The sequence below is a fragment of the Chrysochloris asiatica genome, unplaced genomic scaffold (assembly GCF_000296735.1).
Source record: "Chrysochloris asiatica unplaced genomic scaffold, ChrAsi1.0 scaffold00014, whole genome shotgun sequence".
In the NCBI taxonomy this organism is placed as follows: Eukaryota; Metazoa; Chordata; class Mammalia; order Afrosoricida; family Chrysochloridae; genus Chrysochloris; species Chrysochloris asiatica.
The window spans coordinates 23,171,459-23,199,324 of NW_006408532.1; the positions used below are offsets into that span (position 1 = coordinate 23,171,459).

At 40.7% G+C, this 27,866-nt stretch overlaps 1 pseudogene; it reads left to right on the forward strand.

Moving 5' to 3' along the window:
• Positions 1 to 272: 272 nt before the first annotated feature.
• LOC102812075 lies at positions 273 to 27,351 on the forward strand (annotated as a pseudogene).
• Positions 27,352 to 27,866: the final 515 nt, after the last annotated feature.

Genomic DNA, 27,866 nt, shown 5'->3' on the forward strand with positions numbered 1-27,866 from the left:
GTTGACTTGATCCAAAAGTATGTCATTGCCTCATAACTTTTTAAGTTTCCAACTTCTGGGCCCCCCGGGAGAGGAGCATTTGTTATTATAAGGTCAAGATTTAAGCCTGGCAGCTGAAGGCATTTAGGGTCTCTTCTCTCTGCCGCCTCCATTGTGTTCAAGCAACCACAGATGGAGCTGGCTGCTCTCAGACTGACAGCTGCTGCCTTGCTGCCATGTAGAACTGAAGTAAACAACCAGATTTTCTTCCCCAGGAGAATACATTGATGAACATGGAGACTGTCAGATCTGTGACGCTTCATGTGCCAAATGCTGGGGGCCAACCCAGGAAGACTGCACTAGCTGCCCTGTCCCGAGGTGAGTGGCTCTCAGTACGCCCTGGTGGGTGGGAGCACATGGGGTCACTGCTGGGCAGGATGGAGAGAGGAGTTGTCTTACTACCTGTATTAGGTTGAAGAGTGTCCTACCAAAATTCATGTCCACCTGGAGCCTCAGAATGTGACTGTATTTGGAAATAAGTCTTTGCAGATGCCATTAGTTAAGGATCTTGGAGTGAAATCATCCTGCATTTAGGTTAGGTCCTAAGTCCAATGCCTAGTGTTCTTATTAGAAAAGTAGAGGACATAGAAACACAAAGAAGGCTGTGTGAAGGCAGAGACTGGATGGAAGTGCCTACAAACCAAGGAGTGCCACAGATTGTTGGCAATCACCAGAACTAAGAATGTGGCATAGGATGGTTTCTCCCTCACAGCCTCCAAAAAGATCCAATTTTGCTGGCTCCTTGATTTAATATTTCTGGTCTCCTGAACTTGAGAACATACATTTGTGTCATTTTAAGTACTTTTGTGGTAGCCCTGGAAACTACTATGTCACCTGTGGACACCCCACAGGCCTAAAGTTCTTCCCATGAAACAGAAACTTTCCTTGATCTGCCCACAGCCTCTTTCAGCACCTTTTCCCAAGATGTCCAATACCCCTAACAAGAGTTAGTTCCTTGGCCTCTAAAGGGCCTTACTCGTTGATGGAAATGGGGACTTTGCTACTTTAAATGTTTGTAGCCTCATCCCTATATGTTTATCCATTCCTCAACCATCATTTCCATCTGCTGGTCTAATCTCTATCCATATTTCTGGAGTCATTCCCTGGATGCACTACTCTATGAAGACATTGCTAACCTTTTCCAGTAGAATGGACCTTTCCCTCTCATGTTCCCCTTGTGCTCTGTATAAGGTTCCATAAGCATATCAGTAGCATTTTAGGACATGATACATTTACAAATCTGTCTCTTTGTCAGACTGTAAACTCCTTGAGATACTCATCTTGGTATCTCTAGCACAATGCTAAGAAAATAGTAGACAACATTTGGTAATTCAGTGACTGAGGGAAGAGCAAGTCTCTGAAAAACTCAGGTATCTATGCTAATATTCTGGGAATTTCTGATAAAAAAAATTCTGACAGAAAGGGATGAAGGGCTCTAATACTGGGAGAAGGCCTGTTATAATTTTAGCAAATGGTCCACTTTATGTGTGTTGACTGATTGAATGTTTCAGTGAACACCCTTGTCACTACTCTGCCAAAAGTTCAGGAAGCAGAGGTCTCTTCCCCAGGCCAGCACAGACTGCTCCAGGGGCAAGAGTTTAGCACCTCTGCATTGAACTTCCACTCAGTCTCATACAATAGTCACTCTAGCCAGTTTATCTTCTAGTTTGCATTGCTCTTCAAAGCAGGAACTCTGTTTGCATTTGTCCCTTTATTTCCCTCGTGGCTTAACACATACTGATAATTTAATACATGCTTGTTTTCTTGAACTTGATAAAATGTGTAATCAATATTATGGGATTGGCTCTTCAAATAGCTTTCTCAGAAAAAGAAAGGAAGGAAAGATGGGGGAAAACATAAAAGAATGATGCAATAGTGAATAATTGTTATCAGGCCTGATTGTGAGGGTTGGAAATCCAAAGGTGGACATTTTGTAGCAAGGAGGGGAGTGATTAACTTTTCAGTCTAGATGCAGAGGACCCTAGGACCATCAATGGAGAAAAGTGGAGAGGGGGATCCTACCCAGAGAAGCGGTGAGGCCTGAGATGGAGGCAGAGAAGACCACATTAAGAGATGGTGTGGCTGGAGACTCGGGATCAGAAGACGGGAAGGGGCTGAGGACTCTGGTGGGGGTAGGGGGTGTGTGTGCAGGCTTACAGGGTGCACCCTTTGTTTGGGTGAGGATGCATGTCCAGGATGGTAACTATGCCAATGAAATGATAGATGATAGAATGAATGTAAAGCTAATGTTCTCTCATGTAGACTATCACACAATTCACAATAAAACATTTATTTAAAAAAATAATAATAATAAAAATAAAAGAAGTGAGGAAGGAAGAAAAGAGGAAATAAAAGAGACACCAAAGAGCAGTCTTAGAGAATTCTGAATGTTAACTGTAATAATGGTGCCTGAGTGTCCAAGATATTTATACCTTTAAACATTGAGTTTTAAGTAATTTCAAGGTATATTATAAGATAGGGAATTTTGGTGTGGCACTGTAGGGTAAGCACAGGACTGCTGGCCACAAGGTCGGTGATTCAAACCCACTCCCCACTCCTTGGAAACCCTATACAGGGTTGCTGTGAATCAGAACTGACACTTAACAACAACAACTATAAGATACAGTGAGCATTCTCAAAATGAGGTCCTGTTTCTCCTGTAACTCGTCACCATGCCAACATTCAAATGGCAATGCTTGTGTGAACATCTTCTGAAATACAAAAGCACTTTAGCATTTATTGAGTAAGGCAGCCACCATCAGTCAGTATACACCACAGAAGTCACAATTGTCCCTGGTTCACCAGAAGTGAGGTAGCAATTCCATCATCATGTCAATCATACAAAATTAAAAACAAAACTAATACCCATGGTATAAGAAAACCTGAGGTACAAATGTTGGGTCATCTTAATAGTTTCATTTCTTGGCTTGGTAACCCAGGTTCTTAGTTTGTGAGGAAAGTAAAACATTTGTAAGGATCTTGAATCAGGACTTCTTAAAATCTTCTCTCTTTCTCTTTCTTTTTTTAAGTCTTCTCTTTAAAATATCATATTCACCAGTGACTATTTTCTACTCATCTCCTTTACATCAAGGAAGAGACATGGAGAAAGAGTATTCTGTTTCTCTTCCACCATTTGTCTTCTTTGATATCAGTTGCTTGCAGATACATCTAAGAAAGAGCTTTGTATCAGGTCAAGACCTATCTGTCTTCTTTTCTTATTTGAATTTGCCCTGAAAGGATTCAAAAGAAAGAAACTTAAAAAAAAATGTTTTATTGTGAATTATGTGATAGTTTATATGGGAGAACATTAGCTTTACATTCATCCTGTCGTATATCATTTCATTGCCGTGGTTACAATCCTCTCTATGCATCATCAGCCAATCAAGGGGTATACCCTACAAACCTGTCCCCCCACCCCTTCCGGTTGTCAGCACACAGCCCCTCTCCCTTTCTGGGTCTAGAGTGCCCAGGCACTCCATCTCTCCATGTCATCATCTCTGCCTCCTTTTCTGGCATCACTGCTTCTCTGGGTAGGGACCTGCTCTTCGCTCTTCCCCCTTGATGGTCCCAGGGACCTCCACTCCTACACTGCAAAGTTGATCCTTGCTACAAAACATCTACCTTTACATTTCCAACCCTAACAATCAGTCCTGATAACAATTATTCACTATTGTATCACAAGAGACCTATCCACATCTCCTTTCATCAGCCCTGCCTAGACAAATTGGATACTACTCAGTGGAGATTCTACTTTCCTCCATGCCCTCTGGATCTAGGTTCTCTCTTGAAAGCTTGTAAGCCAGTCACTTCTTGCCTTTGTAGTCCCCCCATTTTGGGTAACCAATGTTCAAGTTGCCCATCCCTGTCTACTCTGTGTATGGAGGGGGTGGGAATGAGCCTCACTGTAAAGATTTGTTACCTCTTTTGAGCTACTGCATCCATAGGTGTTGGTCAAGTTCATCAAATTGTATCAGATTACTCTTTTTTTCCTCTTCTTTCTTGTTCTTGTTGAGCTCTGATCATCCAGTCATTGAGGCCAGGTCAAGTGTGGGTGTTCTTATGCATATGCCCTCTCTTCTTATCAGCTGGATGCTTCACTCTCCACTCTAGTCCTCTGTGGCTATGTCACTGACTCTGGGCCTAAGAGTCCCCAGGTCTTGCCACACTGCTGGCCAACCAGGTCTCCAGCTGGGTTCACAGGAGTCTATTGAATGTTGTGGGGCTTAGCTCACAGGGGGAGAAATAATGTTAAGATGCTCAGCTGTCTTTTGAATCTTGGTTTCCCTTGCATACCATTATAAAATAGATACTTGAGGGGGAGAGACAGGAGTAGCCAGAAATATCACCATAGAAAGCTTGTAAGTCCATCTTCTGCCTATAACTGATTGGAATACCTAAAATGGGGCTACAACATGCCCAATGAAGGAGGCTTCCTGCAAAGCCTCTGCATTACATAAGACTATAGATGGAATCCTGAACAGCATCCAGAATCTGCAGAGGTGGGAAATTTCCACTTGAAAGGACAAGCAGAGCAGCCTGGAGAGGCTAGAAGAACAGAAGATACTTATTGAAAGAAAGACCAACAGGAAAAATACAAAACAATATAGGCAGACCGACTGATTACTACAAGAACAAGCAAGTTGCTCGCCCAGGAGACATCAAGGCAAGTGGTTGGGTCACCTCAGAGCAAACCCACTTCCAAGACTAAGAAAGAAACTTTTTAAGATAGTTGTGTTAACTTTTTATTAAAGGGCAACAAAATATGCAACACTTCCCTTAAATAGAATCAAGTCCATTCAAGACGATCTTGAGCGCCTGCTGTAGGTTTAGCTCTGCATGAGATGCAGGTCAACAAGCTCTTTAAGACATGCTCTCTGCCCTCAAAGAGGTTATTGCAGTCAAGAGATGATGACTCACTTAGGGGGAAACCTGGGACACCCTAGGACTGAAGTGAAAGCTGGAACAAAAGAGAAGGGAATGCATAATAAAAGCTGGAATGATAAGGATGCAATCATAGACCCATTGAAGGAGAAATAGATAAATACACCAGCCTCTCTCTCCTCTCAACTGTAGATCCTCTGCTGGTGTTTCCTCTTATGTGAGGTCAATTGGAAGTATTCTTGCAGGTAAGGGTAAGTGAACTGAGGGATATAGTGCCTACTGAGCAGTTGACAATGGCCAGAAGAAGAGATGGCTTCCTCAAAGGCAGAAGAGAAATTAACAAAGAGAAAGAGAGAAAGAAATTCTTACATGAAGTGAAAAAATAAGATGAAGACATTCAGGGATCTTATTAGAAAATCATGTAATGAATATTGCCTTCTGAGGAGCCCTAGAGGATAAGTTCTGGTTACCCCAAAATTGGCAATTCAAACTCACCACTCACCCCATGAGAGAAAGAGGAGGCCTTCTGTTCCTGTAAAGATTTACAGCCTCAGAAATTCTATATAGAGTCATTATGAGCCAGATTTGACTCAATGACAGTGAGTTTGGGATTTTTTTGGCTTTTGTGTCACCTTCTGAGAAAGAAAGGATGGAATTTGTCCTTGGAAAGGACTGGCTTGCCCAAGCGGGAAATGCAAGAGGCAGCTAGAAAGAGATAACTGAACATGTACCCAAGCAGCCATAGGGTACCATGTGTGGAGAGCTACCCTCATAGTGGGACACAAGAAGGTTGTATTTGGTAAGTGTATTTAAAGTCTAAGAGATAGGACATGCTTCAGGACAGAGAGAGACAGATGATAGATCTGGAACAGGGATATGAGATGCAGGGATGCAGAGTGCAATCAGGATAATTGTTTTCACTGAGTTTCTATCTATTCTTCAGTTAGTTTTTATATCTCTAAGCCTGGTAGAATAAAGGTAACCCCTAAAGGAATTTTTATCTGGGAGAAAGATGTTAACATTTTGAAGGATTACTTCAAAACAATATGGAAGAAGATACATTGATGGAGACACAGATAAAGTAAGATAGGCCATGTGTTGATTGTTTTTGAAATTAAATGATGAATACATGGGGAAGAGGAAGGCTTGTCCTTTAATGTCAAATTTTACATATGTTTAAAATTGTGCATAATAAAACATTGAAAAATAAATAAATTTAACCCTCAAGGTTATTTTGCAAGTTCAAATTTCAAAAAGTCCTCTGTATGTTGTAGTTTTCTGTTTGTTGTTGTGGTTCGCTGTTGAGTTGGTCCCTGACTCATGCTGAACCCAGATACAAGGGAATTGGACTATTGTGACCCCTTTAGAATTCTTTAAGTCTTTGGACTTAGCTCCTTAAAGACAACTGAAGATTTGAATGAAGCTTTGCGATTTAACATTCATTGGTAGCTCTGTAATGCCATGACCCTGGATAATCAGGCTAATTTCCCAACACAGTCCTGAAGGAGTTACAGAGTCTACAATTTAAAAGCAGTCCTGATGTGGCACTGTAGGATAAGCATTGGACTACTAACCAAAAGTTGGGTGTTTCGAACCTACCAACTACTCCTCGAGAACCCCAGACAGGGTCCTTATGAGTCAGAACTGCTTGATGGAGGGCAGTTAACAACAACAAAAGCTACCTCTGTCCTGACCCACCCTCAAGCATTTGATCTGATCTGCTTCAGTGAATTCAGAAAACAAAGACTTTTGCCAACTTACATTCTGTTAGAACATTAAAACACCAAGAAATTACATTAAGTACCTTCATGATGGATTTAATTAGGCCAAGTCAACAATCAGCAGAGGATCATTTAACCCTGACTTTCAGCGCTCCTCTTCCAGTCCACAGCTCTCTCTATCTCACAGACACACACACCTTAGGGCTTCTGGGATAGTCACTCCCAGTGTTGAGCATATCAGCTCTACTTGGCTCATTAGCACTGGACTTTGCCTTTTCCTACCTTTTGGTGAACTTCATTGGAACTATTACTCACTGTCTTTTGGCTACAAAACATCAAAACTCAGTGCGACTTGGTGGAGACAAGTTCTTCACTCTAAAGGTTAGGCTACCTGGGGGGTAGTAGAAGTTGTTGTTAAGTGCCGTAGAGTCGGTTCTGACACATAGTGACCCTGTATAGGGTTTCTGAGGAGCAGCTGGTGAAGTTGACCGCTAACCTTGTGGTTTAAACCCACTTTGCAGTCCAGCGTATTAACCAACAGCACCACACCAGGACTCCTACCTGGGGGTAGAGGGCTTATAAATTTATAAATAGGATGGTAGGTGGTCCCTGAGATGGCTTGAAAGGACTTTTTCACGCACCCGAATGGCGCCCAGAGCAAGGAATCTATAATTCTCCATTAGGGAAGATTTGTTGCTGTCGAGGAAAACTAACAATTTGAAGTAGTACTTCCTCAGTAATTTCACCTGAGGAGGAAAAGGGTACAGGGTGAAGAATGTAAGTCAGTACTAGCATTTATGCATGCCTATTTTGCTCATCTCCCCATCTTTAGAAAGAACGATGTTCTCACAAAAGTGGGGTGCTGCCATGTTCATCTTTAGGAAGAGGTAGAGGGAGCTGGTTTAAGGCACACTTAAGGGTTTGACACTTTCTTACAATGAAACACTAAAGTAAAAAAGTATAACACTGTCTGCTTCCCCCTCTGTTTCTGCATAGTCTTTAATGATTCCAATTAAAGTATTAAATCTCCTCTCCTGAGGGAAATGATTTTTTCCCTTAAACCAATCTCTCATTTCTTTGAATAAAGCATTAAATGATGTTGCCTTTTACATCGTTCCTCCATTGGAATTTAGCAAGAAAATGAGTCCCCCCAAAAATATGCCCCATTCTTCTCTTTTCAAGCTAAACTCATGAGGTAGCTTACTTGCTTAATAACTTTAGAAACTTCTCATGCAATTTTTTTAATAGGTAGCATTTTAAAAAAAGAAGAAAAAGAACTGTTGTTAAGTGCCATTGACTTTGTTCTGACCCACAGTGGCCCTGTATAAGTTTTTCGAGGAGTGACTGGTGAGTTTGAACCACCGATCTTGTGGTTCAAACCGACTTCGAGTGCTTATCTACTATGACTCCAGATTATGCCTTGAAAAATCTTCTAGCTCAGAGCCAGGCTGGGAACAAGATAGTCATCATTGGCATTAGTGCCATCTGCTAAACTCTGGCTGAGTTCTGTTTTGACATGGACAACCAGATGTGTATGAGTGTCTGTTTAGGGCTGGGACACCACGCTCTGTAGTTGGCCAAAACGATTGTTCTCTCCAGTGATGCTGGGCACTGTGACCAGATTGCAAGGGGCTGAGAATCCAAGAACAGAGGTGACCTTCTGTTGCTGTCTTAAATCTCACTATTTCTAAACAGATGCAAAATATACAGACTTTTAGGGTATGGGAGCCAGATGGAAGACAACAAGCCACACATTGTTCAGGGTGCCTTGCCCTCCCCTTGTCCAATTTCCTCCAAGTGTGGTATTTTGGATTGACTTGTGTCCCCCTAAAACATGTGCTGGAATCCTAACCCCTATATTTGTGGAGCAGTCCTAGTGTGGCACTGTGAGTTAATGCACTGGACCGCAAAGCTGCTTTGAACCACAAGGTTGGCAGTTCAAGCTCACCAGCTGTTCCTTGAAAACCCTATACAGCGTTGCTATGGGTCAGAACTGACTCAACAGCACTTAGCAACAACAATATACTTGTGGATGTAATCGAGACCTTGTCAGTATAGTATGTGTCCTAGCCCTGATCACTTCTGAACGATATAAAAGCAGATTAGACATAGAAGCAAGGACATATGAGAAGGGTAGAAGCCATCTGAGAATGGTCAAGGAACCAAGAAACACCAGGGTTATCCACAAGGAAGAATTGACATGATCGTTGTCCTAATTCAGACTTTTCGTCTCTAGAACTACGAGCAAATACATTTCTGTTCTTTAAAGCCATCCACTTTGTAGCATTTATGTTGCAGCTGTGCTAGGAACTGAGACACCCAGAATGTAAATGCCCACTATTAAGGGTTGCCTCTAGCTACAGAAACAGAGGGGTTTAGACAAGCAAATGCTACTCTGAGAACAAGTTGCTGGAAGCCTACATCTGACCTTTCATGAAATTTCTCATCTGACTACAGAGATTAGAGTGTGAAAGGAGCTTGTTCCTTCTTTTTAGCCCACCCAGATCCCAGGTAAGTCTTATATATATGCCATTGAGTTGGTTCCAACTCACAGTGGTCCTGTGTAAGGCTTCTGAGGCTATAAATCTTTATAGAAGCACTCATGTGGGGTGACTGGTGGGCTCAAACTGCTGACCTTGTGGTTAGAAACCCAACAAGTAACCCACTATGCTGCCATGACTCCTATATACATAAAATGTATGCTTAAAACCAATAACCAACATTATTCTCAACAGACACTGAAAACATCCCCCTTGTCAATAGGAATCTTTACCACACTCCTACTTAATATGATCTTGGAAGTCCTAGTCAGAGTAATAAGTCAAGAATGGGAAATAAATGGCACCGAAAATGGCAAATAAGAAGTAAAACTATGTTTATTTGCAGACAATATGATCCTGTACATAGAGAATCCCAAAAACTCAGCAAGAAAATCACTGGAACTAATTGAAATACTCACCAAAGTGGCAGGATACAAGATCAACATACAACAATCAGTTGGATTCCTTTACACTAACAAAGAAAACTGAAGAAAATCAGGGAAAAAATACCATCTACAATAGCCATCCAAAAGATGAAATACTTGGGAATAAATGTAACCAATGAAACAAAAGACCCATACAAAGACAACAATTACTGCTACTACTACAAAAAAAAAAAAAAAAAAAAAGAGACAGAGAGAAAGAGCATAAGTGAGAAAGTAGAGACAAACTTGTCATTGTTATTGTTTAGTGCCATCGAGTCAGTTCAACTCATAGCAACCAGGTAGAGGCTTTCCAAGGAGTAGCTGGCGAATCTGAATCATCCATCTTGCAGTTCAAACTGACCTTACAGTCCAGTGTTTGTCCTACAGCACTATGCCAGGACTCCAAATAGAGAATAGTTGCTTCATAGGGTTTAACATCAAAACCCTGAAGTAGCTCCACAAACGAGGAGAGACTTAGGGGCTCTGATGCATGTAATAAATACATTATCAAACATAACTAAAACACGCACAAACAGCAGAAGACAAAATAGATGTCTTACATAGCCACAGAGGGCTAGAGCTGAGAGTGAAGCATCCAGCTGATATGAAGTGAGGAGAGACGCACAAGAACAACCAAACTTGAAGATAGTACCCATTTGACCTATAGCCTCAATGGCTTGATAATCAGAACTTGACTAGAGTATTTAAAAAAATTTTTTTGATAAAGGAAACAAGGATAAATTGCTACAATTTGATGAACTTGACCTACACTCTTGGATGTAGTAGCTCAAAATACCAACAGAGAGGGAAGGAGTCTTCAAATCAAGTATCAATCCTTTCCCTATTGTATACAGGGTAGATTGTTGTTGTTGTTATGTGCTGTGGAGTCGGTTCCAGCTCATAGCGGCTATAAATCTTTATGGGAGCAGAAAGCCTCATCTTTCTCCCACAGAACAGCTGGTAGTTCCAAACTGCTGACGGTGAGATTAGCAGCATGATTCGTAACCACTACACTATCAGAGCTCTTTATACAGGGTAGATAGTGACAGGCAACTTAGACATTGGCTTCCTAATGAAGGGGTGATAAAGGCACGAAGTGACTGGCTTACAAGTTTTCAGTAGGGAATTTAGTTTAAGAGTGTGCAGGGAAAAATAGAGTTCCCACTGAATAGTTTTCATCCTGTCTAGGTGGATCTGGTGAAAAGTGATGGGGATAAGATTCTTATGATTCAATAGTGAATAATTGCTATCATGACTGATTGCGACTGTCACAACTGTAAAAAGGTAGAAGTTTTCTAAGAAAAATGGAGAAGTAGTTAATCTTACAATCCAGAAACAGAGGACCCTAGGACCATCAAGGGAGAAGAGCACAAGTGGAATGTAGGACCCTATCCAGAGAAGCAGTGACACAAGAGATGGAGGCAGAGATGAGGACATGGAGAAAGGGAGCAGTTGAGGACTCTAGATGCATAGAAAGAGAAAGGCTGTGTGCTGGCAGCCAGGAGGCAGGCTTGCAGAATGTTTCCTTTAGTTGTTTAAATTATTATATATTCCTGAGTGTTTCTGCGTATATCTCCCAAAGACAATCCCCCACAACAACAACAACAAAAACAAAACAAAACAAAAAACAGAGAAAGTAGAAGCAAATACTGTTGACTGATGATGCATGGAGGGGATTGTAATCATTGCAATGAAATAAAATACAATAGGATGACTGTAAACCCAATGTTCTCCCAGGTAAACTATCATTCAATTCACAATAAAAACTTAAAAAAAAAAAAAAAAATACAAGAGATGAAGTTTTGCCATCCTTGTTCCAAGGAGCTTTCTGGCTGTACTTCTTCCAGACAGACTTGTTTGTTCTGCAGGCGGTCCATGGTACTTTCAGTATTCTTTGCTAATACCATAACTAAAGTGCATTGATTCTTTGGAAAAAAAAAAAAAAAATGACCCTTGAAATCACAGGACCTTAAGGCCAGTTTGAACTGCAAGGCAGGGTCACTATGAGTTGGAACCAATTGGGCGGCACTTAACAACACTACCTAAACTACCGAACTGTGTTTTGTTCTTCCTTTTGGGAGCTGATAGTTTCCTAGCTAAGTATGGACATACTGATAACTAGAGGAAGAATATTTTCTCCAAGGTCTGTGCATTCAAGAGGCCTGTTTAGTGTATTGAAAATTCAGAAGTCTCCATCTCACTGTTGCCTGTGCTGGAGGAAGCCTACAACATGGGTTAATCCCTGTGGGCAACCATCAACTTGTTTGGAACCAAAATCATGGATTACATCTTCTGATCACCAAGCCAGTCTCTAGCATGTCTGTTGTCCAAACCTCAGACCAGGGATGGGTGTGTGATTAATATTCCACATGCTCTACCAATGATGAGTCCCAGGCATCCCCTTGTTTCTGGAACAAGAAAGCCAAATCTGTCCGTGAAACATGAACACAATATGTTCTGATACTTAGGGCCATTCCAGAAAGGCACCTTTACTAACTTGACTTAAGTTTATTTTTCTTCTCTGCATGGTTTTAGGATTTTTGACAATGGTCGCTGTGTCTTAAATTGTCCTTCACGGAAATTTGAATTTAAGAACGAATGCCATTCATGTCACCACACCTGCCAAGAATGCCAAGGAATTGAGTCTTCCAATTGCACCTCCTGTGGATTAGGTGAGTGTTGTTCTCTAGGAAAGCAGAGTCAATGAGTTGTATATAAACTGATAGACGTTTTACAATACATGTATATTTGTACATTCTATAAACCTACCAACTGCTCTTCGAAAACACTATATGGGGTTGCTCTGAGTTAGAGTCGACTCGATGGCACTTAACAACAGCAACAACACCATACCCGCACATGCAGTCCTGGTGTGGCACTGCAGGATAATGCACTGGACCTCAAAGTCAGTTTGAACCTCAAGGTCAGTGGTTCAAACCCACCAGTCACTCCTCAGAAACCCTAGACAGGGTTGCCATGAGTCAGAACTGACTCTACAGCACATAACAAAACAACAATATCCATATACGGAGTCCTGTTGTGGCACTGTAGGATAAGCATTGGACTGGTAATAGTAAGGTTGGCGGTTCAAGCCCACCAGCCACTTCTCAGAAACCTTATATGGGGTAGCTATGAATCGAATACAACTCAACACCAGTTAACAACTACACATATCTGTATATGTGCTGTCTAGCCTGTTCTGACTCCGTGACTCTGTGCACAGCAGAACAAAACACTGCTGGGTCCAGCGTCCCCCTCACAATTGTTAAATTTGAGTCCATTGTTGTTGCCAATGTGTCAGTCCACCTCACTGGGGATGTTCTTCTTTTTCACTGACCCTCTATTTTACCAAGCATGATGTCCTTCTCCAGAACTGGTTCCTCCTGATAACATGTCCAAAGTGTGAGAGTTTAAGTCTCACCATGCTGGCTTCTAAGGAACATTCTTTGCCGTACATCTAACACAGATTTGTTTGCTCTTCTGGCAGTTCATGATACTCATAACCAATACCAAAATATGTGATATTCACCAATACCATAATTCCAATGCATCGATTCTTTTCCAGTCTTCCTTATTCATTTTCCAACTTTCACACATGAATTGATTTAAAATACCATGCTTTGGGTCAGGTGCACCTTAGTCCTCAAACTGATATCTTTGCTCTTTAACAAGTAAACATCTTTCTGCTGTTCTCTACTTTAAGCCAAGATCCATCTGATGTTAGCAATGATCTCCTTAGTTCCACATCCTCTTCTGAATCCAGCTTGAAGTTTTGGTGTTCCTTGTGGATGTATTGTTGCAATCATTTAAAAATTATCTTCAGCAAAATTTTACTTGCATGTGATATTAATATTGTTCTATGATTTCCACATTTGGTTGGATCACCTCTCTTTAGAATGGGCACAAATATGGATCTTTTCTAATTGATTGTCCAGGTAGCTGTCTTCCAAGTTTCTTGACACAGATAAGTGAACACCTCTCGTGCTGCATCAGTTTGTTGAAACATTTCAATTTGTATTCCGTCCATTACTGGAGACTTGTTTTCACCAGCGCCTTCAGTGCCACTTTGATTTCTCCCTTCAGTACCATCCGTTGTTGATCATATGCTACCTCTCAGGGTTTCTGAGGAGTGACTGTTAGGTTTGAATTTCCAGCCTTGTGGTTCAAACCAAGCTTGCAATCCAGTGCTTATCCTTCAATATTGCAAGTTTTTTTCTTCTATTCTTTCCGTTTGAGAAATGCTGAGCATGTTTTTCCCTTTTGATTTTCTAACTCCAGGTCTTTGCACATGCCATTATAATACTTGACTTTATCTTATTGAGCTACCCTTTGAAATTCTCTGTTCAGCTCTTTTGTTTTCTCTTTTCATCTATTCACTTTAGCTTCTCTATGATCAAGAGCAATATTCAGTGTCTCTTCTGACATCCATCTTGGCCTTTTCTTTCTTTTAAAATGGCCTATCGCTTTCTTCCTGTATAATATTCTTTATGTCATCCCACAACTCTTTTGGTCTTTGGTCATTAATGGCTAATGTACCAAGTGTTTGAGATGGTCTTTAAATTCAGTTACTATCTAGTCAAGAGCATGTTTTGGTTCTTGCAGATTCATTTTAATTTTTTTCATCTTCAACCTGAGCTTGTTGTTGTTGTTGTTGTTAAGTGCTGTCAAGTCGGTTCTGACTCAAAGCGACCCTGTGCAGGTTTCCGAGGCTGTAAATCTTTATGGGAACAGAAAGCCTCATCTTTCTCCTGTGGAATAGCTGGTAGTTTCGAACTGCTGACCTTAAGGTTCGCAGCCTAATTCGTAACCACTATGCTACCAGAGCCTCTTAGCTTGGATATGATAATTGATGGTCTGTTCCACAGTCTGTACCTGGTCTTGTTTTGGCTGATGATATAGAACTTCTCCACTTTGTTTTCCTACAAATGTAGTCAAATTAATTCCTATGTATTCCATCTGGTGAGTTCCATGTGTATAGTTGTCTTTTATGTTATTTTAAAAAAGGTATTTGCAATGAATGCCATTGGACCTGCAGAATTCTATCATGCAATCCCCAGCATCATTTTTTATCACCAAGGCCATATTTTCCAACTACTGATACTTCCTATTTATTTCCAACCTTTGCTTTCCAATCACCAGTATTTATCAATGTATCTTAATTGCATATTTGCTCAAGTCCAGACTGAAGAAGCTGGTAGAAGTTCTCAGTTTCATCCTGGCTTTAATGGTTGGTGAGTAAATTTGAATAATAATGGTGTTAGCTGTTCTTCCTTGTAAACATATGGATATTATCCTATCACAGGCAGTGTTGTACTTCAAGATAGATCTTGACATGTTCTTTTGATGAGTAAATTCCTTTGAATTTGTTGCTTCTGGCATAGTAACCCATATGATTGATTCAAAATGGCCAGTAGCAATCCATTTCAGCTCACTAATGTCTAAGATATCTATCGCTATATCCTAAAAAATGCATTACATTTTTATAATTTATAATTTTTCTAGATTCATATTTCATACATGCCATGTTCTGATTATTAATGGATGATTACAGCTGTTTCTTCTCATTTTGAGCTGTGCCCCACCATAAAATTAATGTCTAGAAAGGTTTGCTCCATTCATGCATTATGGACAATTATACTTTTAGAAAGCAGCTCTTCCTCGGTGGTATTTTGAGTGTTTTCCAACATGGCGGGCTCATCAACCATATTCTGCAGCTATTTCTGATACTTTCAACTTGTGGCACCATATCCAACAGTGTTCCTCTGCTATTCATAAGATTTTTAGTGGCTAAACATTCAGAAGTGGTCTGTCTTTCCTTCTTTCTAATCTCTCTTAGTTTGGAAGCTCAACTGAAATCTGTCTCTGCTGGTAATTAAAATACCAGTGCCATAGCTTCCAGAATCACAGAAACATACAAAGCACCACAGTATGACAAACTGACAGATGGATGGTGTCTCTATATATGTGAGAGCATATATATTTAGTATGGTGCTGTAGGATTACCACAGGACTGAAAGGTCAGTTTGGATCACAAGATTGGTGGTTCAAACTCACCAGTCACTTCTTGGAAACCTTATACTGGGACGCTATGAGTTGGAATCAACTTGACGGCACTTAGTAACAACAACATATATATATAGAGAGAGAGAGAGTCCCTGGTGCGGCACTGTGGGTTAATGCATCAGACTGCAAAGCCATTTGAACTACAAGCTCGGTGGTTCAAGCTCACCAGCTGCTCCTTGGAAACCCTATACAGGGTCGCTATGGGTTGGAATCAACTTGACTGCACTTAATAATAATGATATATATATATATATATATATATATATATACACTCACATAACACTCAGTGAGTTGTACATAAATTGACAGATATAGAATGTGCAAATGCACACACATATATATGTGTATATATTTGGAGCTCTGGTTCAAAACTACCATCCATTCCACAGGAGAAAGATGAGGCTTTCTGCTCCTATAAAGACTGACAATCTCAGAAACCCTGTACAGGGTCGCTATGAATCGGAACTGACTCCATAGCACATAACCACCACCACTATATATATGTAAACATACACAAGCACCGTCACATATATATATACACTTATGTATATATAGGGAGAGAGATTTTAAAGACTTGGTTTACACAATTGTGGTAGCTGGTAAGTCCCAAACCTGTAAGTCAAGCATCAGTCTAGAATTTCTGCAGGCTTGTGTCCCCATATCTGCAGAACAGACAGGAAGACTGAAGAGAGAGTTCTGGAAGAATATTTATTCCTAGTCTGGATGCAGAGCATACTCTAAGGAAACTCCCTTTTTGCTCTTAAAGTCATAAAGTGATTGGATGAGGCCCATCTACATTACAGGGGGTAATCTGCCTAACTTAAGTCCAATTAGTCGATCACATATATCCACTTCATCATAACAGAACCTACAGTAGTGTTTGACTAAAGAATTGAGCAACATAGCCTAGCAAAGTTAACTATCACATTGCAGATGATTAATGTAATCACTGACTTGTGTATGTATAAAATGTTGAATTGTCAATTGCTAACCACAAGGTCAGCAGTTCAAACCCACCAGTCTGTCCTTGAAAACTCTACACAGGATCTCTATGAGTCGGAACCAACTCAATGACACTTAACAACAGTGACATCATAAATATATGTACCATAAACAAAAAGTCACAGTGAGAGTCTGGTCACTTGTTTATTCTTCCCTGCCTCAAAACTGTCTTCTGTCTTAGGCCATTATTTAGTATGACTCAGAATCTTTGTCTCTGGGGTTGAGGCGTGAAAGATAGACAGCTATTTATTAAAGAGAATAGTACACCTTTGGGGTGTCTGTTTGTTATCAGAACATGAAAAACTTCATTGACGTTACTGTAAACACAGACTCACTGCCCCTGAGGATCTGAGAGAAAAGTCATGTCTTTTCCTAAAAGCAGAAGGAAAGGCTGTGCAAATACTAAGTTAAAACTGAGTAGAAACAGTAAAGCTACGATGTGCATTAAAAGTGAAAAGTCAAGAGATAAGAAATACTGTGATAGAGACTTTGTCACAACGTCTCACTTCTCAACTGTGGTTTTTACAGGTTGCCAGAGCACACATATGAGCTTTTGTGTCCCAGCTTTAGCCCATTTAAAAGTTTTCTACTCTCACTGGATTTACATTCCTTCATCTCAAAGGTCTTCTGACGTTTGACCCCTGACTCCTCTCCAGCCTAACCTCATACGCTCGCCTTTCCTCTATGACCTCATATGGCCAGATGACAGACTTTGAGCCAGACTCACACCACGTTTGGCCAACACAGTGCTTTAAAAAATTTGAACCAAATTTTAAAATTGGGAAATTTCAAATAAAAATATGGATATTTTATTTTTTTTGAAAACTTGGGAGATCTGGCAGAATTGGGACTGTATTTCCCAAAATATTTGGCTGGAGATGGGAAGAGGCTGTTCTTTTGATGGGGGAAGATGTGTTCACCATTTCTCTACCCCCAGTTGTCTCACTGGCTCTGAGATTGTTGGTATGCACCCATCAACACTTCACATGGTTTCACTGGTGAAAGAGAGTTTTTACCATAATTCTCTTTATTGTTACTTGTAATAAAACCTACAAAAATGACAACAGATTGAGAGTATTTTACCTTTTCAGAAAAAATGGGAAAGAATACAGTGACTTGCTGTATTGGCTGGGCTCATTGTTCTTTAAGCCTCCTTATTTATCCAATCAATCAGGGTTGGGGAACATCCTACCTGCAGGGCCTGTGTTGTTGTTGTTGTTGTTGTTAAGTGCCATCGAGTTGGTAAGACCTAAGAAATTATTTGGTCTGGCCCTGTCAAGGCAGCCACAGTTCCAGCCATCACATTAGGAGTGAGTTAATGAAATGTTTGACCAAATAGAGCAGGCTAACTTTTAAGTTGATAATTTTGTATGGACCACGATAGATAGAGAATTTGGGGTCCTCTGATAAAAAAGATCTTTTCAGAATGGTTCTCCTGAGGTCTCATGTTCCAACAGACAGGAATGCATGCTCCACAATATTGATCTGTAGCAATAGAATTACCCAATGCCAACCTGCTGCAGAGATCTCTTTAAAATGTGAAAGAGCAAAGACGTCACTTTGTGACTAAGGTGTAACTGACCCAAGCCATGTGAAAGCTAAACAATGACTTAGGAAAACTGGAATAAGGAATAAGGAAAATTGATGCATTTGAATGATGGTGTTGGTGATGGATGTTGAAAATACCAAGGACTGCCAGAAGAACAAGCAAATCTGTTTGGGAAGAAGTATAACCTGAATGCTTCTTAGAAATGAGGATGTGGAGTCTTCATCTAATATATTTTGGACATATTGTCAGAAAGGATCAGTCTGTGGAAAAGGGCATCATGCTTGAAAAATTGGAGGGTCAGTTAACCAGAAGAGTCCTAATAAGATGGATTGGTGGCTTATAAACAACAGTTGTGAGGATGAAGCATGACCAGACAATATTTAATTCTGTTTTACAAAGGGTCACAATGATTGTAAAACGACTCCATGACACCTAACAACTACTTATTTCACTGCACCATGCTGCATAGTGTGGAAGCATCTATATAAACTTATTTGTGGTTGTTAAGTGCCATTGAATTGGTTGCGACTCATAGCAACCCTGTATATGGTTTCCAAGGAATGGCTGGTGGGTTTGAATTACCAACTTTGTGGTTCAAACTGACCTTGCAGTCCAGTGCTTTCTCCTACAGTGCCACACCTGATATTTTGTTTTGCTATTTTAGTGAAATTATTTTTTGATCTATGTTAAATTTGGTATCCCATTAATACTAGCACTCTGTGTGCTTCTAGTAGGCCGGTACCTTAACCTAGTACTATAATATGTAATAAAATTTGTTGTTGTTAAGTGTTGTTGAGTTGGTTGCAAACCATAGAGACCCTGTATAGCGTTCCCAAGGAGTGGCTGGTGAGCTTGAACCACCAACCTTGAGGTTCAAACTGACTTTGCAGTTCATTGCATTAACCTACAGCGGCACACCAGGACTCTACGTAACATGATAGCTTATGTTATATTAGTTTCTTAGCTAACTGTGTCTTTCTTCCCTCTTTGCTTCACCCCTAACCATTTAGATAAGTTTGGCCAACAGCGAGTCTTGTTTCAAGGGGAGTGCCACAAGCATTGTCCAGTGGGTCACTACCCTGCAGCCGAGCACACTTGCCTGCCTTGTCCAGACCACTGTGCACTTTGCCAGGGCCCAAACATTTGCAAGAGATGTACCAACGGCTACTTCCTAGTGCCCGGCAACCACACCTGCCAGAAATTGGAGTGTGGACTAGGTAAGGCTCCTTGTGAGGAGACGGGGTGAGGTACTGTTTACCTGGATGTTTCTGGACATGAAATATCTTCTTGATTTTGGCACTGCATATGTGAAACAAGGACAGTGATAGCTACCTCTGTCTTCTCACACACATCCTACTTCTGGCTTGCCCTGGACACAAACCAAGTTCTGGGGGTTGCGGGGAGGATATGTTGCTTTTCACTGCCATGAGGTTGGTCTCCACCTCATGACAACCCATGCTCAACAACTGTGCCTTTGCCATGATGGGTCACAGATAATATGGTTGTGCTTTGTAGAGTTTTCTTGGGCTGCTTTTTAGAAGTAGATGACCAGGATTTTCTTCTTAGTCCATCTTTGTCTGCAAGCTTTGTTGAAACATGGTCAGTATCATAGCAACAGAGAGCCTCTATTGACAGATGGGTAGTGGCTATGCAGCCTGGTGTCAGTCATGGAGGATGAGACTCCTGCCACTTATCACCACTAAACCCTTGAACAGGATACAGTGGAAAAAAAATTAGATTAGAACCCAGAAGTCCAGTTCAACTGCTTTCTTCTTCTCAGTGATCAGATCTAAGACCCTAGATACAATTATGCTAAGGCCTCCATATCTTAGTTTCTTCATTTCTGAGACAGAGATCATACAGAACTGCTATGAAAAGCAAGTGAGCATTATATAAAATGTTCTATGAGTTGTATGTGTTACTGCTATTGCTCAATTGTTGTTAGGTGCCAGTGAGTCAGCACTGGCTCATAGCGACCCTATGCACAACAGAACAAAACACCTCCCCTTCCTAGGCCAACCTCACAATCATTGTTATGCCTGAGCCCATTGCTGTAGCCACTGTGCCAATTCATTTTGTTGGGGGTCTTCCTCTTTTTCTCTGACCCTCCACTTTACCAAACATCATATCTTTCTCCAGTGACTGGTCCCTCCTGACCATATGTCCAAAGTATGGGAGATGAAGTCTGGCCATCCTGACCTCCAAGGAGCACTGTGGCTGCACTTCTTTCAACACAGATCTATTGGTTCTTTTGGCAGTCCATGGTACTTTCAATATTCTCCTCCAACACCATAACTCAAATTCATCAATTCTTCTATGGTCTTCCTTATTCCCTGTCCAACTTTCACATGCATATGAGGTTATTGAAAGTATTGCACAATACTTTACCATATAAAAATCAACAGTTAGAGCTTATGCTCACCTCCACGTAAGATTGCTGTAGACTGTCGCTGAGGCCTATATAATAATAATTCCTGTTTGAGTGCTGAAGGAAAGGATTCCTGGTTATGAGTTGAGCTGCTAACCACAAGGTCAGCAGTTCAAATCTGCAAGCCATCCCATGGGGGAAAGCTGCAGCTTTCTCCTCCTGTACAGATTTATAACCTCGGAAAGCCTATACAGGGTCGTTATGATTTGGAGCTGGCTGGGTAGCTCACAACCATCACCGGGGTGTAAGAGGGGAGTGTGGTGGCTCTAGAACCCTGGACCAGCTGCTTTGTGGGAGAAAGATGAGGCTTTCTTCTCCTACTCTATTTTTCCAGTTGTTGTAAAGTGCTGTCAAGTCAGTTCCAACTCATAGCAATCCTGTATATGGTTTCCAAGGATCAGCTGGTAAGTTTGAACCATCAACCTTGTGGTTCAAACTGACCTTGTGGTCCAGTGCTTTATCATACAGTACCACAGTAAATAATATCTACCAGCTTGACTTTAAATCTTTCTGTACAACATATAGTCCAAAGTGTTCTATTTGAAAACCATCAAACTGAATCAATCTATTGAATTAATGGAAGAAGACAAAAAGTAGGTGGCACTCATGTATATGTTCAAGGATTTTTTTCTGGTTTTTTAATTGCACTATGATTTGCTTGAAATTGAGTTACACACTAACAGATTGTTGTAGCAATTAATGTTCCCCACCCAGTGAAAGTTGGTTATTTTTTTCGTACCTCTCTTTCTGTAGGTGAATTCCAAGACCCAGACTATGAGGAATGTGTACCTTGTGAAGAAGGGTGTCTAGGCTGCAGCTTGGGTATGTCATTTCCCTGTGTTGCTTAAAGAGCAGGAACAGCTGTGTCCTTTTGCATACATCCATATCCTGTCTTCACTGTTGCTTCAAGGACTTTTTTTTTGGTAACTATTTGATGGCACTTAACAACAACAACATACATGTAACATAACATTTGCCATTCATCATTCTGCGAATGTACAGCTCAGTGACATTAATTGTGTTCATCACATTGTGCGACCACCACAATGATCCATTTCCAAATATTTCCATCTCTTAACAAAAGTTTAGTGTCCCCTAAGCAATGAATAGAGTCCTGGTGTGGCACTGTAGGTTAATGCGCTGGACTGCAAGGGTAGTTTGAACCACAAGATTGGCAGTTCAAGCTCACCAGCCCCTCTTTGGAAACCCTATATAGGGTCACTATGAGTTGGAACTGACTTGACTGCACTTAACAACTTAACAGCAAGCAATGAATACCCCTTCCTCCATCCCATCCTTTATTGTTAAATGCTGTTGAGTCAGTTCTGACTCATACTGACCCTGTAGAGTTTCTGAGGTGCTCCTGGTGAGTCTGAACCACCAACCTTGTGATTTAAACCAATCTTGCGGTTCAGTGCTTTATCCTTCAGTGCCACACCAGGACTCATTTGGTCTGTCCACACTTAGCTATTCTAGATATTTCATATAAGTGGGATCATACAATATTTGTCTTTTTGTGACTGCTTTATTTCACTCAGCATGTTTCCAACATTTATCCATGTTGTAGCATGTATCAAGACTTAATTTTTCCCTAGGGTTGAATCCTACTTAATTGTATATATGTATCAGATGTTGTGTATACATTGTTCTGTCAATGGACATTTGGGTTGTTGCCATCCTTTGGCTATTTCGCCAATGACTTGTCACCATCAGTGTCACCACTTGTTAAGCATACTTACTCCAAGCAAGTAGTGATGAGATGCTCATCTCTGAGGCAAAGGAAAGGTGTCTTATCTTTATAAGACTAGCATTTAGAAAAGGACAATAACATCTGTTTGTTAGCTATTTTAGGGGCACGCCTTTGGGCAACCAGGCTTCAACGTCATTGGGACTCCTCAACTTTTCCTTACTTTCAAACATGACACTTTGAAGATGAACAACGGTGGGATAGAAATAAACTCAGGCAAATGCATGTCTAATGACACTAATTCACTTGGTGTCTAAAACACAAAATCTTGGTACAGGAGGGAGATTCGAGGGTTTGTTTTATAAAATTCCCTGTATATCTTACATCCTAAGGAGCTCTGGTAGCGTAGTAGTTACAAGTTGGGCTGCCAACCTCAAGGTCAGCAGTTCGAAACTACCAGCAGTTCCGCGGAAGAAAGATGAGGCTTTCTGTTCCCGTAAAGAGTTACATCCTCGGAAATCCTGTGCAGGGTCACTATGAGTTGGAAGTGACTCCACGGTACTTATCAACAACAACAACAAGGCAATCCTTAGAGAAGAAATCAGTGTGGTGGTGGAGTTGAAATCCCCATCATGCACCTGTCAGTCTTCAATACAATTTTCTAATTGAAATCAGTGGATTCTCCTTTTGTACCTGGATCTTCTATGGAGAGGGTGGTATAGACAACCCACAACACACAGCTATCTGAATTAGATACAAAATGAAAACTAGGGAAATATCTTAATGTTAACTTAAGTAATATATAGAAAATAATTAGGTCTGCATAGCTTCGAAAAGAGACTCAACCTAAAATAAAGATTATTGGACTAATTTATCTTCAACAAGCTTCCATGAAGCTCTGCAATTGGCTAACTAGTGTTTCTAAAATCTAGCTCTGGTAGTGTAGTGGTTTTGAGTTGGGCTGTTAATCTCAAGGTCAGCAGTTCGAAACCACCAGCGGTTCTGCTGAAACAAAATGAAACTTTCTGCTCCCATAAAGATTCACAGCCGCGGAAACCCTGTATAGGGTCACTTTGAGTCAGAACTGACTCCACGGCACATAGTTACCACCAACCACCACCACTAACGTGCATATAGATCACTTGTGGAGTCCTGATGTGCTGCTGTAGGATAATGCACTAGACTGCAAGGTCGGTTTTGAACCACAAGGCCAGCAGTTCAAACCTACCTGCTGCTCCTCGGAATCCCTAGACAGGGTCACTATGAGTCAGAACCAACTCACTGGCACTTAACAACTACAACAATTGAAATATTAAATTCATTCACTCCTTTAAGAAACTTTAATTGTCAAGTATGTGCTGAGTGTTCATCTTGGCATTGACTTCACAAAGGTTATGGCTGTGATCCTACTACTGATAAGGCAGTTAGAAGCACACCTGGAACTGAACCATTTACAAGGCAACCTGTCAGAGAAGACAGGGATCAGAAGTATGGTGGGATCATGAGAGAGGGGGGGTTAGAGCATTCTAGATATGACTCAGTGGTTAATTTCAAATTTCAGAATTTTAAATTAATTATAAATACTATTGTTATAAACAAAGAACAATTTTAGAATATTCCATTTTAAATTCTCATGTTTTTCTTAATGTATAAAATCCCTATATAGTAGTTTTGTGTGTTGGATTTCCTTGCTGCTTTAATAATCTTTAAGTATTAAACATTATTTAATATTTGATTTAAATAATTTTAACCCTGTGACTTGTATACTCTACTTCCAGAAGACATGGCAAACTAGCCAACATAAAATAAATGCACAATATGTAAACATAGAACAGTGTGTTGAATTGATCTGAGAGTTGCCAAACCTCAAAGCAGACATATGCAAGGCTTAGGATGTTAAAAGATTTAAATATGATGTTGTCTTTCATCAAACTTAGTTCACGGACCAAGAGGAAGAGAAGAGAAATCATACAATATACAAATAAATTCTTTTTCACAAAATATTAGAAAGGTAGTCTCAAGAAGACATGCCTTATTATGTGTCATGACTTTAATAAAATATAAATAATTCACTGTAGATTTTCTTGAGATTCTTCGTGTGAGAAGAGACATCATCCTTTAGTGAGAATTAAGCTTTCTTTTACCTTAATCATGTAGCTTTATCTTGGGACCAGGCCTAGACAATCCCCGGAGGAGGCAGAGAAGGTAAAATCAATCACAGTGTGAGACATTGCTTCTACACTAAGTAATAAACAGTTGTTGGAAATAGTGGAGATTTTTCTGTTTTTCATTTCTTTCCAGATATTTGTTGTTTTTAAGTGCTGTCGAGAGTTGGTTCTGACTTACAGTGACCCTTTGTACGGTTTCTGAGGAGCAACTGGTGAGTTTGAACTGCTGACCTTGCGGTTCACAGTCCAGTGCTGACCCTACAGCGCGACACCAGGAGTCTTCCAGATATTTAGCACACTATAAATTAAGATCTATCATTTATACCTAATAAGGAAAAATCCAAGCACCAGATAGACTGGGATCTCGCCTCGTTCCTGGGTGGAGCTAGCTATTTGTTATGCCAAGGAGAGATTGCCAGGAAAGGACCAGAAAACAAAATACATAACCAAACAGTGATTGTTGTGTCTGGAAGAAAATATTGAACTTGATACACTGGGATGAAATGGGAGCTTTTCTTATTATGAGGTTACATTTCTCTTCTCCACCAGCCTGTAAACAAGCAGCATTTGATATAGATACCATTTTGTTTCAAGAGACTTTGATGCCTTTGTCTTTGCAACCAGTATCTTGAATGGAAAGTTTAACTAAGATAGATCTAAGTGTTCTAAAATGTATTTTATCACTAATTGAGGGGGGGAGTAAGTGAAGTAATTTATACTTAAATGTTTTGAAGCCTTTTTTTAAAGAGAATTTAGTAATGGATATAGGACTTGACAGTAACCTAAGATCTGGGACCCATATATATATCACTATTGGTTAATGGCTCATTTTAATCAAATTGCATAAGGTCTCTTTACTTCCTTACCTCATCAGTAAAATAGAGATTAATGTGCTCTTGCTCATAAGTGAGTAATGAAAGACCATTATAGCTACTTACTAAAATGGCTACAGTCCCTATTCTTGGGGGAAAAAATATGCACAAGATTAAATAAAAGAATATAAATTAAGTCCCAAATAAGAACACAAATATATGCACCCACAGAATTCAAAAAAGCAGGGAATTCCCATGCACTAAAGTCATCATGGAAGTCTTTCTAGAAGATGGACACTTGGGATGAGGCTTGAAGTTTGCATGGAATTTAGATAGATGTGAGAGCAGGGCTGTACCTGACTACTAGCTAAATGATGCTACTTCAAACCCATCCTGTGGAAAACAGGCCTGATGATCTCTTGATGGAATTCCTATTTCATTGTTCTTAAATGCTGTTGAGTGGGTTCAGACTCATGTTGTTGTTGTTGTTGTTAAGTGCTGTCGAGTCGATTCTGACCATTGCGACCCTGCACAGGGTTTCTGAGGCTGTATATCTTTACGGGAGCAGAATACCTTATCTTTCTCCCACAGAACAGCTGGTAGTTTTGAACTGCTGACCTTGAGATAAGTAGCCTGATTCGTTCCAAAGAGGGACAGTGTCTTTGACCACCGATCTTGAGGTTCACACCGACCTTGAGGTCCAGTGCTTACCCTACAGTGTCACACCAGGAAACCCTAGGGAGCAGTTCTATTCTACAAGCATGGGGTAGCCTATAACAGAATCACCTCTGCAGCAACCAACAACAACTACATTAAGGAGCATCGTTTGGTTTGGACCAGGCAGGAAAAAGACTTGGAGGGAGGAACATATGCCACGGATGTGAGGACACTAACGCAGTATTGCAGAAGGAATCAGTGAATGTAACAAAAGAGGACGTTTGAAGAAGTGGTCCAAAACCAAATTGTAGAAGATCTCTTCAGATTAATGAGTTTGTTCTGTGACTAAAAGGGAATCATTGCAAGTTCTTTTAAAAAGAGAGTGTTTTGAGAACAGACCCCAGAAAGTCCATTGCAGCCCCACTTCCACGGGCCTAGTGACCATCACACCAGGGGAGGAGCTGCAGCTACCTTACATAGCCGGCTCCAGTCACCATCACCGCCCCCAGCTTCAGCGCTGCCGACACCAAGCCCAGCAACACCGGCAGCGGCGCAGGAAGCGGTGGCCCTCTCCACCGGCGTCTACGGGTGGGGACAAGAAAGTCATCGCAACCAAGGTTTTGGGACCGATAAAATAGTCATTGTAAGGAACGGATAGGGTTTCACCAACAGGACTGACACCAAGGAAGATGTACACCAGACTGCCATAAATAAGAATAACGCCAGGAATTACCTTCACAGTGTAGGAGAGATGGAGAGACTGTGGAGTTTGATGTTGTTGAAGGAGAAAAGGGTGCAGAGGTAGCAAATGTCACAACCCTACTGGAGTTTCAGTGCAAAGCAGTAAACATGCAGAAGACCGTAACCATAATAGACACCACGTCATAGGGGCCTCCCCGCAGTTACCAGCAAAATCACCAGAATAGTGAGAGTGGGGGAAAGAACGAGGGATAAAGCCAGGCCCAACGGCAGGCGATGGTTCCCACCTTATCATATGCGGAGGCTCTGTGGGCAGCGACCACCGTGTTCCAACCCTCTTGTTCAGGAAGAAGTGAAGAAGGGTGCTGACAACCAGGGTGCAGGAGAACAAGGTAGACCAGTGAGTCAGAATATGTCTGGGAGTAGGGAGGGGGAGTTACAGACCACAATTTTACAGGAGCCTTCTTTGCCAAAGACAGCCTAGAAAGAATGGCAATGAAGAGGATAGGGAAACCCAAGGTCTGCAGCCACCTCAGTGTAGTAAGTACCACAGCAACTTCAACTACTGACACAGATGCCCAGAAAACCCTAAACCACAACATGGCAAAGACACAAAAGCAGCCGATCCACCAGTTGAGATTTTGTCCAGTCCCGAGGCTGAGCAAGACTCGGCTGAGTAAATGCCAGCTTACCATCTCTACCATCATCTGGTTTAGTTATTCAACAAGTAGAAATGAAAATGAAATTTCAGCAATAAGAAATGAAGAAAACATCGGAGCTGAAGATCTCAGGTGCTTGCTTTCTGTTGCCCATTGACCAGATAAGCAGAACTATCTAAATGACCTATGCAGCATGGGGTTTTTATTATTTTTACCTAAAGACGTCTCATTTTGGTAATGACAAACATGTTTTTTCAAAAGTCTGGGTCGCTTGTTTTCAATACACCTTTAAAGAATTTTAAATAGTTTTATCTGATCAAGTTGAAATTTTAAAGAATCTCATTTTTTAATTTGTAATAAAAGTCTACAGCTTGATTTTTTTTTTTTTCCAAAAAGGCAGCAAATTGCACACACTTGTTGGTAAAGGCCTTAAATAATAAAAATACATAAAAAGAGAGTGCTTTTGAAGGGTTATTGTAAAAAGATTAATTTGGTAACTATGTTAAGTGTGTTCAACAAAATTGAAAGGGAGACAG